The sequence below is a fragment of the Stenella coeruleoalba genome (assembly GCF_951394435.1).
Source record: "Stenella coeruleoalba genome assembly, chromosome: 15".
NCBI lineage: Eukaryota > Metazoa > Chordata > Mammalia > Artiodactyla > Delphinidae > Stenella > Stenella coeruleoalba.
The window spans coordinates 14,006,502-14,018,726 of NC_137161.1; the positions used below are offsets into that span (position 1 = coordinate 14,006,502).

General features: G+C 42.5%; 1 protein-coding gene across 3 annotated transcripts in view; it reads right to left on the reverse strand.

The window, feature by feature from the left end:
- The window catches only part of EYA2 (EYA transcriptional coactivator and phosphatase 2), a 270,332-nt gene that overhangs the window by 251,155 nt on the left and 6,952 nt on the right, over positions 1-12,225 (reverse strand). For 2 of the 3 annotated variants that reach the window (XM_079944472.1, XM_079944471.1), the window contains exon 1: positions 1,747-1,991. The exons of the other annotated variant lie outside the window; for it this stretch is intronic. The gene's annotated coding sequence lies outside the window, so the exon portion shown is untranslated. Of the gene's footprint in view, positions 1-1,746; positions 1,992-12,225 lie in introns of those variants that run through there. 3 annotated transcript variants of the gene reach the window in all.

Sequence of the window (12,225 nt, forward strand, 5' to 3'; positions counted from 1 at the left end):
GGACACATGAACTGCTTTTTTAAAAGTTCAAGTCCTTTCAAATCTAGCCACCTGGGTCGAAATCGCAAAATTTAGAATTTCCTCAAAAGGCGAGGAGACCTGGAATACAAACGTGATTTTATGCTTCGTCTAAAGCAAGATTCAAACCGTCACCATTTGTTACATAAATTACTTATTAACTTTTCCTAGTCTGAGGATGTCTAAATGAAAAGAAGTATAAAGTTTAAGGGGCTTATTAAGGTGATGGGGAGAGAAAAGTCAAAAAAAAAAAAAAAAAAAGAAAGAAAGAAACTTTCTCGGGTAGAGTTGCCTGAAAGATTTTTCTCACAAACATTATTTTAAAAAGGAGGTCCTCCTTCTCTCCCCCCGCCCCCAAAAGGGCCATAGGCTGGTAAAGCGGCTACTAGCTCATACTCTGCTAGTAGAAATTTTACTCAAGCAAGACAGAGCTCGCGAAATAGATTCGGTTTGAAACACAATTGTCCGCTGGTTATAATTTCCTTTGGAAGGGAGCTCCCTAACTCAAACCCAATTCAGCACTCAGATTCTCACCTGATGTTTGTAAATCATTATACCTCCGCTCTGCCTTGCCCACAACACCCAACTCCGATGTTCACTCATTTCACTGCACCTCGTAATTAAAAAGTACCTCCACCAGGGGTGATTTATATGTACCTCAACGTTATATATACATACATAAAAGTAATTCTGAAGATTACGTTGCATTTCGAGGAAAGGGGGGAGAAAAGAAAACGGTATCATCAAAACCGCGGCATCAGTCTTGCTTCTTAAAGAGCATTCGCAACGCAGCAACACGTACGCTCGCTGTCAACTCTTAGCCCAGGCGAGGCTTCGTTTAGGGGAAGTAGGAAACTCGCACCCGTCAAAGCGCTTCACTTTCAGCAGCTGAGGATTTTGCGCACTGAGGATTTTGTGATGCGAATGTTTCTCCCTGTCAAGCTGTCCTAATATTCCTTGAGTTTATAACCTATTTGCTTGGGGGCAGGGAATATATTTAAGGGCCAGTACGGCCGTTTAACCTCCAGGCTGCAAGGCTAAAAAACCATTCCATTCTCCGCTTTGTCCCATTACAACAAAACCCTCGCTTCCTTCTACACATCCTTTTGATATTCCAAGTTTCAACTCCAACTTCAGCCAGCGCCAGGACGCGGGTTCCGGTACAAAGCCGGGAGAGCTGGACCAGCGCGGGCCAAGCGCAAACAGACTTTAAAAAAAGAAATGCATTCAGAAAAAAGGCTCGGTGGGCCATTCCAGCCCCATCCCGGGAATTCCAGCCATTTGCTCCACCGTTGCCCCATAACCAGCGCCCGAGGGCGTGAGTTTGGCTCCCGGCGCCTCTTGGTCCGGTTAGGGGAGCGCCCCTCATCGCGAGCCACCCGGGCCGTAAAACGAACCAAACGCGGAGGACCCAGGCGAGTCTACACCGCCTGCGCTCTATGCACTTGTCCCGCGTGCGGTAGTGCAAACTTCAGGGTCGTCGCCTCCCGGGCGCACGGAGAAACTGAGGCCTGGAGCCCAGGACAGACTTTCCCGAGACAGGATCTGCCCACTGTCCCCGCTGCCCTTGTGCCTGAGGCGCCCTGGGAGCCCCGGGCGCCCCGACAGCTGCGGAGGCCCCGGCTGGCCGAGTGCGGGAGAGACGCCCCAGGCCAGGGGGTCCGGGTCAACCCCGGCCCGGCGAATCGCGGCGGGCGGCCCGGGCTGGGCGCAGCGGTTGGTACTCACCGCGCGCAGTGGAGAGGGCGCCCCGGTGCGGTGCGGTGCCGGCGGCCGGGCGGGCGCGGGTCGGACGCGGCCGGGCTGACTGCGGCGGGCACGCTGCTACCTCCGCTGCCGCCGTTGCCTCCGCCTCCTGGGCTGCCGCGGCAGCTGCCTGCGCTGGGAGGACCGGCCCCTTCCCCTCCCTCGGCCGGGCCCTCCCTCTGCCCCCGCCCGGGTCCCCGCGCCGCGGCGTGGGCGCGTGGGGGCGCCGAGGCGCGACGCCGGGCTCCGCGGGCGCACACCCCCGGCGGCTGGACGCGCGGCGCGGCGCTTCGGCCCTGCAGCTGCCTCCGCGCTGTTCTCTGCGCCTGCCGCCCAGCCGGACGCGCTAGCTGCAGCCGGTCCTAGAGGAGGCGAGGGCCCAGCCTCCTCCCCACCCACCGACACCCACACCTCCTCCCTCTGCAACCCAGGCATGGCCCCCGAGAAGAGAAAGACTGCTTGGAAGGGACCTCAAGGGTGACACTGAATTCATTCATTCAGCCACCTATTCATTCATTCATTCATTCAACATATATGGAATATCTACTGCGCCAGGTACAGCTCCTCGGAGATTCAGCTAGAACAAGACAGACTAGTTTTGTGCCTTCCCGGAACTTATTCTCACATGGGGAGACAGACCGTAAACAAACAATCAAGTAAAGAATCAAGACAACTTCAGAAAGTTATCATTATTATGGAGGGGGAAAAATTATGTTCTGGAGCAACGGAACCGTAATCTTGGCTGGAGTAGTCAGGGAAGACCTCTCTGAGGAGGCGACATCTGTATGATGAGAAAGTCCCATTTTTGGTTATATCTGCAGGAGGAGAGTTCAAGAATCTCCTTTTACCCATTTTACAGGTAGGGGAAACTGAAGTCCCAAGAACTTAATTGGCTTACCCAAAGTCAGTGGTATAAGCCCCTCCACACATACCCTCAAATTAAGGCACCCCACTTGCTTCATCCTCTCCTGGCCACCTGTTTCAATATTCCCCATAATAAACTGTTATGAACAGAGTCTATGCAGCAGTTTTCTCCCTCTCACGCACTTTCTAATATTTATGAAGCCCTGTTATGGAACACTCAGTCCGAAAACAGTGTCAACCACTGCCATTTGTTAAGCTCAAGAAATACAGGGTGCCCATATAAATGTGAATTACAGAAAAACAAGGAATAACTTTCAGAATAAGTATGTCCTAGGTGATACATACTTATACTAAAAAAGTATTCACTTTTCTCTGAAATTTCAGTTTCACTGGATGTCCTATATTTTTCTTTGCTAAATCTGGCTGCTCTAAGCCCATCCAGTTTGCGGGACCCTTCTTATCTCCTCTGGTCCCCCGAAGAGACTGGAAGGTAGATGCTGCTAGCATGCCCATTTTTACAAATGATCAAGTCTTAGCTCAAAGAAGGCAGAAAGTGTCTGAGCCAGAGCTGAAGTTCAGGTCCAGCTGACTCCAAAGCCCTTGCTCTAGAGATATAATATAGAGCCTTCAACTCCACTTGTGGGGTTACTGGGAAGCCAGTGAAACTTAAGCTCCTGGGCCCCTCACTTGACGCGTCTCTTTCTAAGGCCCTGACAGGGACCTAGAAATCCATTCACGGGGTCACTTGTTCATGTAAAATTTACAAAAGTCATTTGCTTTTCATAGTTAGCGGCAACCAGCAGAGACCACCATCACTCTCCACTCTGATTCCCCACTGGAGCACTTGACCTTGAGTAGGGTGGTATGGAAGTGGTCATTGGCATTTGGGGGATCCAGCCGAGGGGAAGTTGAGTTGGGAATTTGTGGTATTTTTCAGCTTCTTAAAATATGCATTTGTTGTGATTTCTTGATTCAAAGAACTATTCATTTTGTACCTAATTTTGTACTCATAATTTCGTATTCTTTTTCTTAAATAAGGCCCCCAAGTTGTATAAACAGCAGGCCCCGCTCTACTGGGAGCCACCTCTGGTCAAAGCTTGTTCTATCCCCTTTTGCTCCCCAAACTTCAGGCAAGCAAATGTATTCAGTGAGCACAGTTATTCTCCTCCCACAAGGAGGGTGAGGTTAGATCTGCAGTTCCCGGATGAAGATAACTCTTCTGCTTCCTAGCTGCAGGACATATGTACGTACTTAGCGTTGACTTTCTCATCTCTAAACTGGAGATAACAGTACCCATCTTGTATTATTATTGGGACAGTTTGCTGAGATCATGCTCCTGAAACACTTACTACTGTGACTGTAGCTGGCATAAGCAATTGCTCAACTGTACAAACTTCACTTCTCATAGCAGCTTTGCAGAAAGCTCTCAGTCATTATAAACTGACCATCTTAATGCTCTCCAGAGGTGTTGAATTTATCTGGGCCCATGAGCCTTCATAGAATATTGTTTAAACAGTGGCAGTAAGCAGGCTTTTTTTTTCTAAAGGAAAATAATGGAATAGACTGGAATAGAAAACACCAAGTGAACTGCATGAAATCAGAGTAAGACTCTGTGTGTGTGTGTGTGTGTGTGTGTGCGCGCGTGTGTGTGTACTGGGTCAGGATGTGAAATGTGTTTCTTCTTGCAGATCATGTGCAAAACGTTGACGAACACTTATTAACCAAGAGTACTCTATGGAATACGAAGGGTTAACCTGTTTCCTTCAAGCCTTCTCACTCCTTCACCAGAATATGGCCCATTATCTCATAAATCGCAGCCACACCCCACGGCCCCCTGAGAGATAAACAGGAGGCAGGTGCTTATTAATTTTATTTTTTTCTTTCTCTTAGGGCAGTGGTCTCAACCCTGGCTTGCACATTAGAATCTCCAGGGGAGCTTTTAAAAATCCCCATGCGGAAGCCCTACCCCAGACCAATTAAACCAGACTCTTTGGGGAAGGGACTGCGGCATCAGGATTTTTTAAAGCTCCCGGTGATTCCAAGTGTGCAGCGGAGGGTGAGAGTCCCCATGTTTGGGAGAAAAAGGACTTGACCACAGATTTGCAGCAGATGAGATAGAAACTCAGATAAGACTTAAGGCTCCCACTTCTTACTCAAGATCACTTAAAATCCAGCCCCCTTCCTGTGCAGGAGCACCCCCTTCCTGTCCCTCATTCCCTTGATTTCTTCTTAATAAGTATTTGTCCTCATTTTATAATGACCAGAAAAATAACCCCAGACAAAATCTGAAAATGCTAAACCATAAAGCAAATTCTTTAGAGTGTAGACCACAGGCACGTCTACCCTGGAGTAAAACACTGTTTTTTCCCCCTGGAGTCTTCCAAGTATAAATGTCCCCTGAAGCCAGAAGACCAGCTTAACTTTGAAAACGACAAACTTCACAACGTTTCCAACATGTATATACATATCCTACAAACACACATGTGTACTCTCCATGCCAAATTATGCCTTATTTCTATCCACATTCCTTTCCCATCTGCAAAAACCTCCTCTACAGAAGAAGTATTCCTTTTTGTTTTAATGCACTCATTTAAACCTTGGCTCTTTCCAAAAAGGATTTGAGTTTGCATGCAAAAACATACATGTGGCAGCAGAATGAGAAAACAAGAAAAGCAGGTGAAGGGGAAACATGGGGAGGGAAAGAAAAGAAAGTCAAGGGTGAGAGTCTCATAAATATGTAGGCTAGGAGGCCCTGAGCACTGTTAGTGGTGGACTGAGAATTAGATGCTGAGCTTCCTGGCAGCCAATGCAAAGAGGAAAATGTGATCAATTACATCAGTGGCTTTCAAACTTTCTTGTATTCAAAAGTAAGCATATTGTACTTGCTTTGGCAGCACATATACTCAAATTGGAATGATATGGAGATTAGCGTGGCCCCTGAGCAAGGATGACATGCAAATTTATGAAGCATTTCACGGTTCTATACAGATCCATTAAAAAGACTAAAAAGGAAGCATAGGGAATTCCCTAGCAATCCAGTGGTTAGGACTCTGCACTTTTGCTGCGGAGGGCCCGGGTTCAATGCCTGGCTGGGGAACTAGGATCCCACAAGCCTTGCTGCATGGCCAAAAAAAAAAAAAAAAAAAAGGCAAGCATATATAGAATCACCATATGGAAAACAGAGGCGAAAAGTCCCAGGCTCTGTTGAAGAGCTCATATTTTCCATTTTTAACCCATCCACCTGGAATCACCCTTGTTGCCCTGGCTTATAAATGAGACAGCAACCCCAGTTTGGCCTGAAAAGTCCAAGGTAATAAATGGCTAGATGACTGTTTTTCATACTGTCTCTGGAATGGATAAATGTGTCAGAATTAAAAGATAGCTTATGCTTTAGCATCAGAGGGGAAAAGTGAAATAAGGTGTGTTGTCACCTGCCTGGTAGTGAATAAACACCAGAGATCGAAAAAAAAAAAAAAATCTCAGCCTCGTGGCTTGTACCTTTCTCCTGCAGGTACTTATAAAGGGTCTTGCAGGAGCACCCAGAGCTCTGCAGAGTCAAGCTTGAAAGTCATGGATTTCAAAGTGCTTCACTGTGTTCGTGATTCTCAAAGCCTATGAGATAGAAACCAACAGAACTACTTGAACAAATCAGAACGCTTCCTGATATTGGTACAGGAGAGAGTGGAACTTTTGAGAGAGAAATGGGCACTATTAATAATAAAGCATGTTTGGGGTTAGCAGATGTGAACTAGTATATAGAGAAAGGATAAACAACAAGGTCCTACTGTGTAGTACAGGAACTATGTTCAATATCCTGTGATAAACCATAATGGAAAAGAATATGAAAAAGTATATATATGTATAACTGAGTCACTTTGCTGTACACCAGAAACTAACACAAATTGTAAATCAATTATATTTCAATAAAAAAAGCAAAAAATCAAATCAAATAAAGCATAAACCAGGACTGTTCCAGGCAAACTGGGACAGATGGCCACCCTGCCTAAACAGGATGATTTAGATATGTCCTGAGGACAAAAGACGTGTGAAATTCAAGCAAGTAATCACACGGGAGGCGGTAACAGACATCCATGAGTAGACCAGGGGCTGTGAGCAATCCTTCTTAAAATTATAAAATCATCAGCATAACAATTCGTGGTGTGGTTCGGGGCATCCCATCCACATTTCTGACAAGACTCCAGTCAGCCCTCTTGCCCAGATCTCTGGTTGTTATGCAACGTCATCGTCCTAAAGAAGGGTCTCCCCAAACCAGGTGGGCTGACATGATGGATTCCTAACATGCATATCGAGAGCACTTTCCCTTGATGTCTGTAGGTTCTTATCTCTTACTCTGCTGGAATCTCTAGAACATATGCCAGGGACCTCTTTGGCAATCTGCTTAAGTCTAAGGACATCTTCTCAGAAAAATGCTTCTATATAAACAAAAACGCTTATAATGCACATAGGGTGCTGGGAAACTGAATACTGATAAGAAACAATTTAATGTCTTATTTCTTACTGATAAGAAAAAAATTTACCTCACATTATTCACAAAAATTAACTCCGAATGGATCACAGCCCTAAATGGAAAGCCTAGAACCATAAACCTTCCAGAAGACAACAAAGGGAGAAAATCATTGCAACTTTGCAGTAGTCAAACATTTCTCAGAACACTGAAAGTACAAACCATGAACACTGGTAAACTGAGCTTTGTCAAAATATAAAACTTTTGTTCTTCAAAAGACAAAACTGAGAAAATAAAGAGCAAGCTATAGACTAGAATATAATACTTCTATCATACAGATATAAAAAATGTAAGGGATATATAACGATACACGAAGAAACTTAACACCTCAATAACTTTTACAAAACAAATAACTCAATTAAAAACTGGGAAAACTTTAGAACCAACACTTCATAGGAGAAGATATACAAATTGCCAATAGGCACAAAAATAGATGCTCAACATCATCAATCATCACGGAAATGTACATTAAAATATAATGATGGGCTTCCCTGGTGGCGCAGTGGTTGAGAGTCCGCCTGCCGATGCAGGGGACACGGGTTCGTGCCCTGGTCCGGGAGGATCCCACATGCCGCGGAGTGTCTGGGCCCGTGAGCCATGGCCGCTGAGGCTGCACGTCCGGAGCCTGTACTCCGCAACGGGAGAGGCCACAACAGTGAGAGGCCCACGTACCGCAAAAAAAAAAAAAAAAAAAAAAAAAAAAAAAAAAAAATATATATATATATATATATATATATATATATATGAAGAAATACCACTATGTATCCATTAGATTGGCTAAAATTAAAAAGACTGACTGTACCAAGTGCTGACAAGGATATGGGGCAGCTAAACTCTCATACACTGCTGGCTGGGATGTAAAATGGTGCAACCGCTTTGGAAAACAATTTGGCAGTTTCTCAAAAAGTTAAACATCCCCCCATCATATGACCCAGCCATCTGACACCCAAGAGAAAGGAAGACACAAATCCACGCAAAGAACTGTATATGAATGTTAATAGTAAGTCTATTTGTAACTGCTAAGAATTGGAAACAGTGAAACTATCCATTAGCAGGTAAATGAATAAACAGATTGTGGTATATCCATGCAATGGATTACTACTCAGCAATAAAAGAACGTAAGATACACACACAACATAGATGAATATCAAAATCTTTATGTTGAGTGAAAATGCCAGAAGCCTCACTCTCCCCAAAAAGACCCAACACATGATTCTAATTATATAAATTTCTCAAAAATGCAAACTAATTTACAGTGACAGAAAGCAAAGCAATTGTCACCTGTGGGTGGGTGTGGAGGGAAGGATGGATTACAGAGGGGCTCAGAGAAACTGCTGGGGATGTGATGGAAAAGTCCAGTGTGTGAATTGTGTTGATGGTTTCATGGTATATATATATATATGTATGTGTATCAAAAATGATAACATTTAACCCTTAAAATATTTCCAGTTTATTATATTTCAATTATACCTCAATAAAAACATTGAAATATTATGATGGAGTCATGTGAGTTCCTTTATTAGTACATTAAATAGTGAGATCTAGCAGCAGGCCTATAAGTTCCGTAATGTTGAAGTACTGCTGAATATAAAGATATTTCAAGGTGTTTGCAACAGCCATAATGTGATATGGAAATACCTGTGATTTCTACTGGCAACAGAGTCAATCAAGGTCCTGCTCATATACTATGGTTTATTGCCACACTCACATTTGAAGGGAATGCTAAATTTCACTTAGAAGTTGGTGAAAATAAAGATACATTTTTTACATCCAACTTTACAGACCCCCTGAATTCTATCCACACACCCCAAGTTAAGAAGTCTAGTTGGAAACAGCCTCAGCTACCTGAGGGTAATAATCTCCCTAGAAGATAAGAATCTTTAAACCCCAGGAACATTTAGAGTTAACTATAGAAATAGCCTAAATGGGAAAGCAATTTTATCAGGAAGCATATTTTAAATGAGATAAGATTCAGAAATAAATGTGGAAATACTCAACAAGGTCAAAATCATCACATTAATATGTTTTGTTAAGAAGGAAAGTGTTCATATTTAGTAATTTACATACTTTAAAAGACTTATGTTTAAGAGACTTAGACCTTTCAGAGTAGCATATTGGTCAGACTTGTTAATTATCATTTTGAATGTAACTGAAGCATTGCTTAAATGTGCAATTTTTACCTCAATGTCTAAGTTTTTTTTAATTTTATTTTTTATACAGCAGGTTCTTATGAGTTATCTATTTTATACATATTAGTGTATACATGTCAATCCCAATCTCCCAGTTCATCCCACCACCACTGCCCCCACCAAAGTCTTACTAAGTTTATATGCAATCATTTAGAACACTTAAGAGAATTTAAGATTTACTCTATGTGACCTGATAGATTTATAAGATTGATTGAGAAGTAGAAACATTGAATAATTAAAGTACTTGCAAAGAAAATCCAGATTATCAAATTTAGAAATGCAGTTTCAGGTGGCTTAAGGCATTTACTTAGCTAAGTTTATAAGTGGGACCAAACATGAATCCATGACTTCCTTAAAAACAACAGCTGAATTTGTTACTGTGCTCTTAGAAATGGAACAATAGATTTCAAAAAGGAAACTTAAAAACCCAAGGGGGAGAAGCTAGGTTTGGTAAATGGTAACTTTAGTAATTGAAAATTGTTTCCTAGAACTTGTGTACAGCTTATTCTGTACACAAAAACCACTCAGACACATGTAGAGCAAGCAGTATGGATGACTGAAAATGGAATGAGCCACAGGAAATCCAGGATCCTTCTCTCATCCCATGTTTAGTTTTGACCTAAGCGTCCCCCCGTCCCCTTATTTGGACCTCTGCCATTAAGAAATTAGCCACAAACACAAGAAAATTCTTTTTAGTGACCTAAGGAGAAGAAAGGTCATTCGTTACACTCGGATTAGGAAAAAATTTAAAATCGTGAACCACTTAATTTTTCAGAACAGTGGAATCTAAACAATAGCTACACTGGTGAACAAATGCGGATTCATTGCCAAAACCCCAGTTGGTTTGGACAGCATTTCTTCCTGGTTGCTTCAACAGAGCTGAATCGCTTGGCCTTCTCTCTCCAACAGTGTAGAAAAATCCCAAGGGGAATAAAATAGTTGTACTATAAGCATTTTTAACAGTCTGCAACATTAATGGCAGTTAAATACCTATATACAAACTTCCCTCCTCATAGAATTACTGGGAAGATCCAATAAAATAATTTTTTATAATCCCCCCAGTTGGAATGATGACTTTTTACCAGATAATTATCTTTCAGCATTTAGTAATTGCATTATTTAGGTTATCAGTTTGGCTGCTGTGACAGAAAGACATTCCCCAAAAGTGGCTTTTATTTGATGCACTTTCCTTTTTCCCCCTTAAAAGTCTGGGTTGGTAGTTGATGGCTGGTTTGGAGGCTCCACAATCATCTGGGACCCAGGGTCCTTCTGTTTTGTTGCTCTGCCATCAACTAGTGGCTTCCATTTCATAGTCCAAGATGGCTGCCCTAACTCCAGTAATCACATCTGCATTCCAGCCTGCAGGAAGGGGGAAAAGAGCTGTAGGACTCACTCTTTTCTCCTAACGGATCTGCCCAGAAATTGAACGCATCACCTCAATCACGTTCTACTGACCAGAATTTAGTGCTCTACTGTGTCTAGCTGCATGGGAGTTTGGGAAATGTGGATTTTATTTTTATTTAGGCAGACAGACAGTGCCAAGTTAAATACAGTTGACCCTTGAACAATGCAGGGGTTAGACGTGCCGACCGACCTGCAGTCAAAAATCTGAGTATAACTTTACAGTGGGTCCTCTGTATCTGTGGTTCCACATCTGTAGATCCAACCAACTGCTGGTTGTGTAGTACTATACTATGTATTTATTGAAAAAATCCGTGTATATAAAAATCCATGTTGCTCAAGTGTCAGCTGTATTCTATTCCTAAGGTAGGAAGGGAGAATACATACTGAGTCTCTGCCACATTCAACATTAAACTCTACAGGTTATTGGGTTTTGTGTGCATAATGATTTCTCTTGTGAAATATTCCTTGTAAGTTCAAATTGGTGTGACCACTGAAGAGAGAAATTTGGGAATACCAATTAAAATGTAAAGAGTAACCCAGGAACTCTATAATCCAACTCCTCTCTAGAGAAACAGGTAAAGTAGCCTACAGTGAGCATATACAAGAAGATTTCATCAAATCTTGTTTCTAAGAGTAAGCAGATGGAGGGACTTCCCTGGTGGTCCAGTGGTTAAGACTCTGGGCTTCCAATGCAGGGGGCGTAGGTTCGATCCCTGGTTGGAGAACTAAGATCCTACATGCCATGTGGCATCGCCAAAAAAAAAAAAAAAAAAAAAAAGAGTAAGCAGATGGAAACAAAAGACAACTAAAGAGAAATGGATAAGTGCCCTGGTGTATCCATATTTGACAGTATTTAAAAAGGAGGTGAATCTATATGTGTGGGAAATGTAATTTGTAGGATGTCATAAACAGTATGACAGTGTTTAAGTATTATAAAAAGAATAAACAGAAGATAAACAAAACTGACAAACCTTTAGGCAGACTTACCAAGAAAAAAGAGAGAGAGGGCTCAAATAAATAAAATCAGTAATGATAAATGTACACCTGATACCACAGAAACACAAAAGATCATAGGAGACTATTATGAACATTCATAGGAGACCATGATGCCAACCAATTGAACAACCTAGAAGAAATGGATAAATTCCTAGAAACATACAACCTACCAAGACTGAATCACGATGAAACAGAAAATCTGAACAGACTGATTGCTAACAAGGAGATTGAAACTATAATCAAAAACCTCTGAACAAACAAAAGTCGAGGACCAGATGGTGAATTCCACTAAACAGTCAAAGAAGAATTAATACCAATCCTCCTCAAACTCTTCCAAAATATAGAAGAGGAGAGAACTCTTCCAAACACATTTTAAGAGTCCAGCATTACCCTGATACCAAAACCAGACAAGGATGCTATAGAAAAAGCAATTTACAGGCCAATATTCCTGATGAAGTTAGATGTGAAATATTCAACAAAATA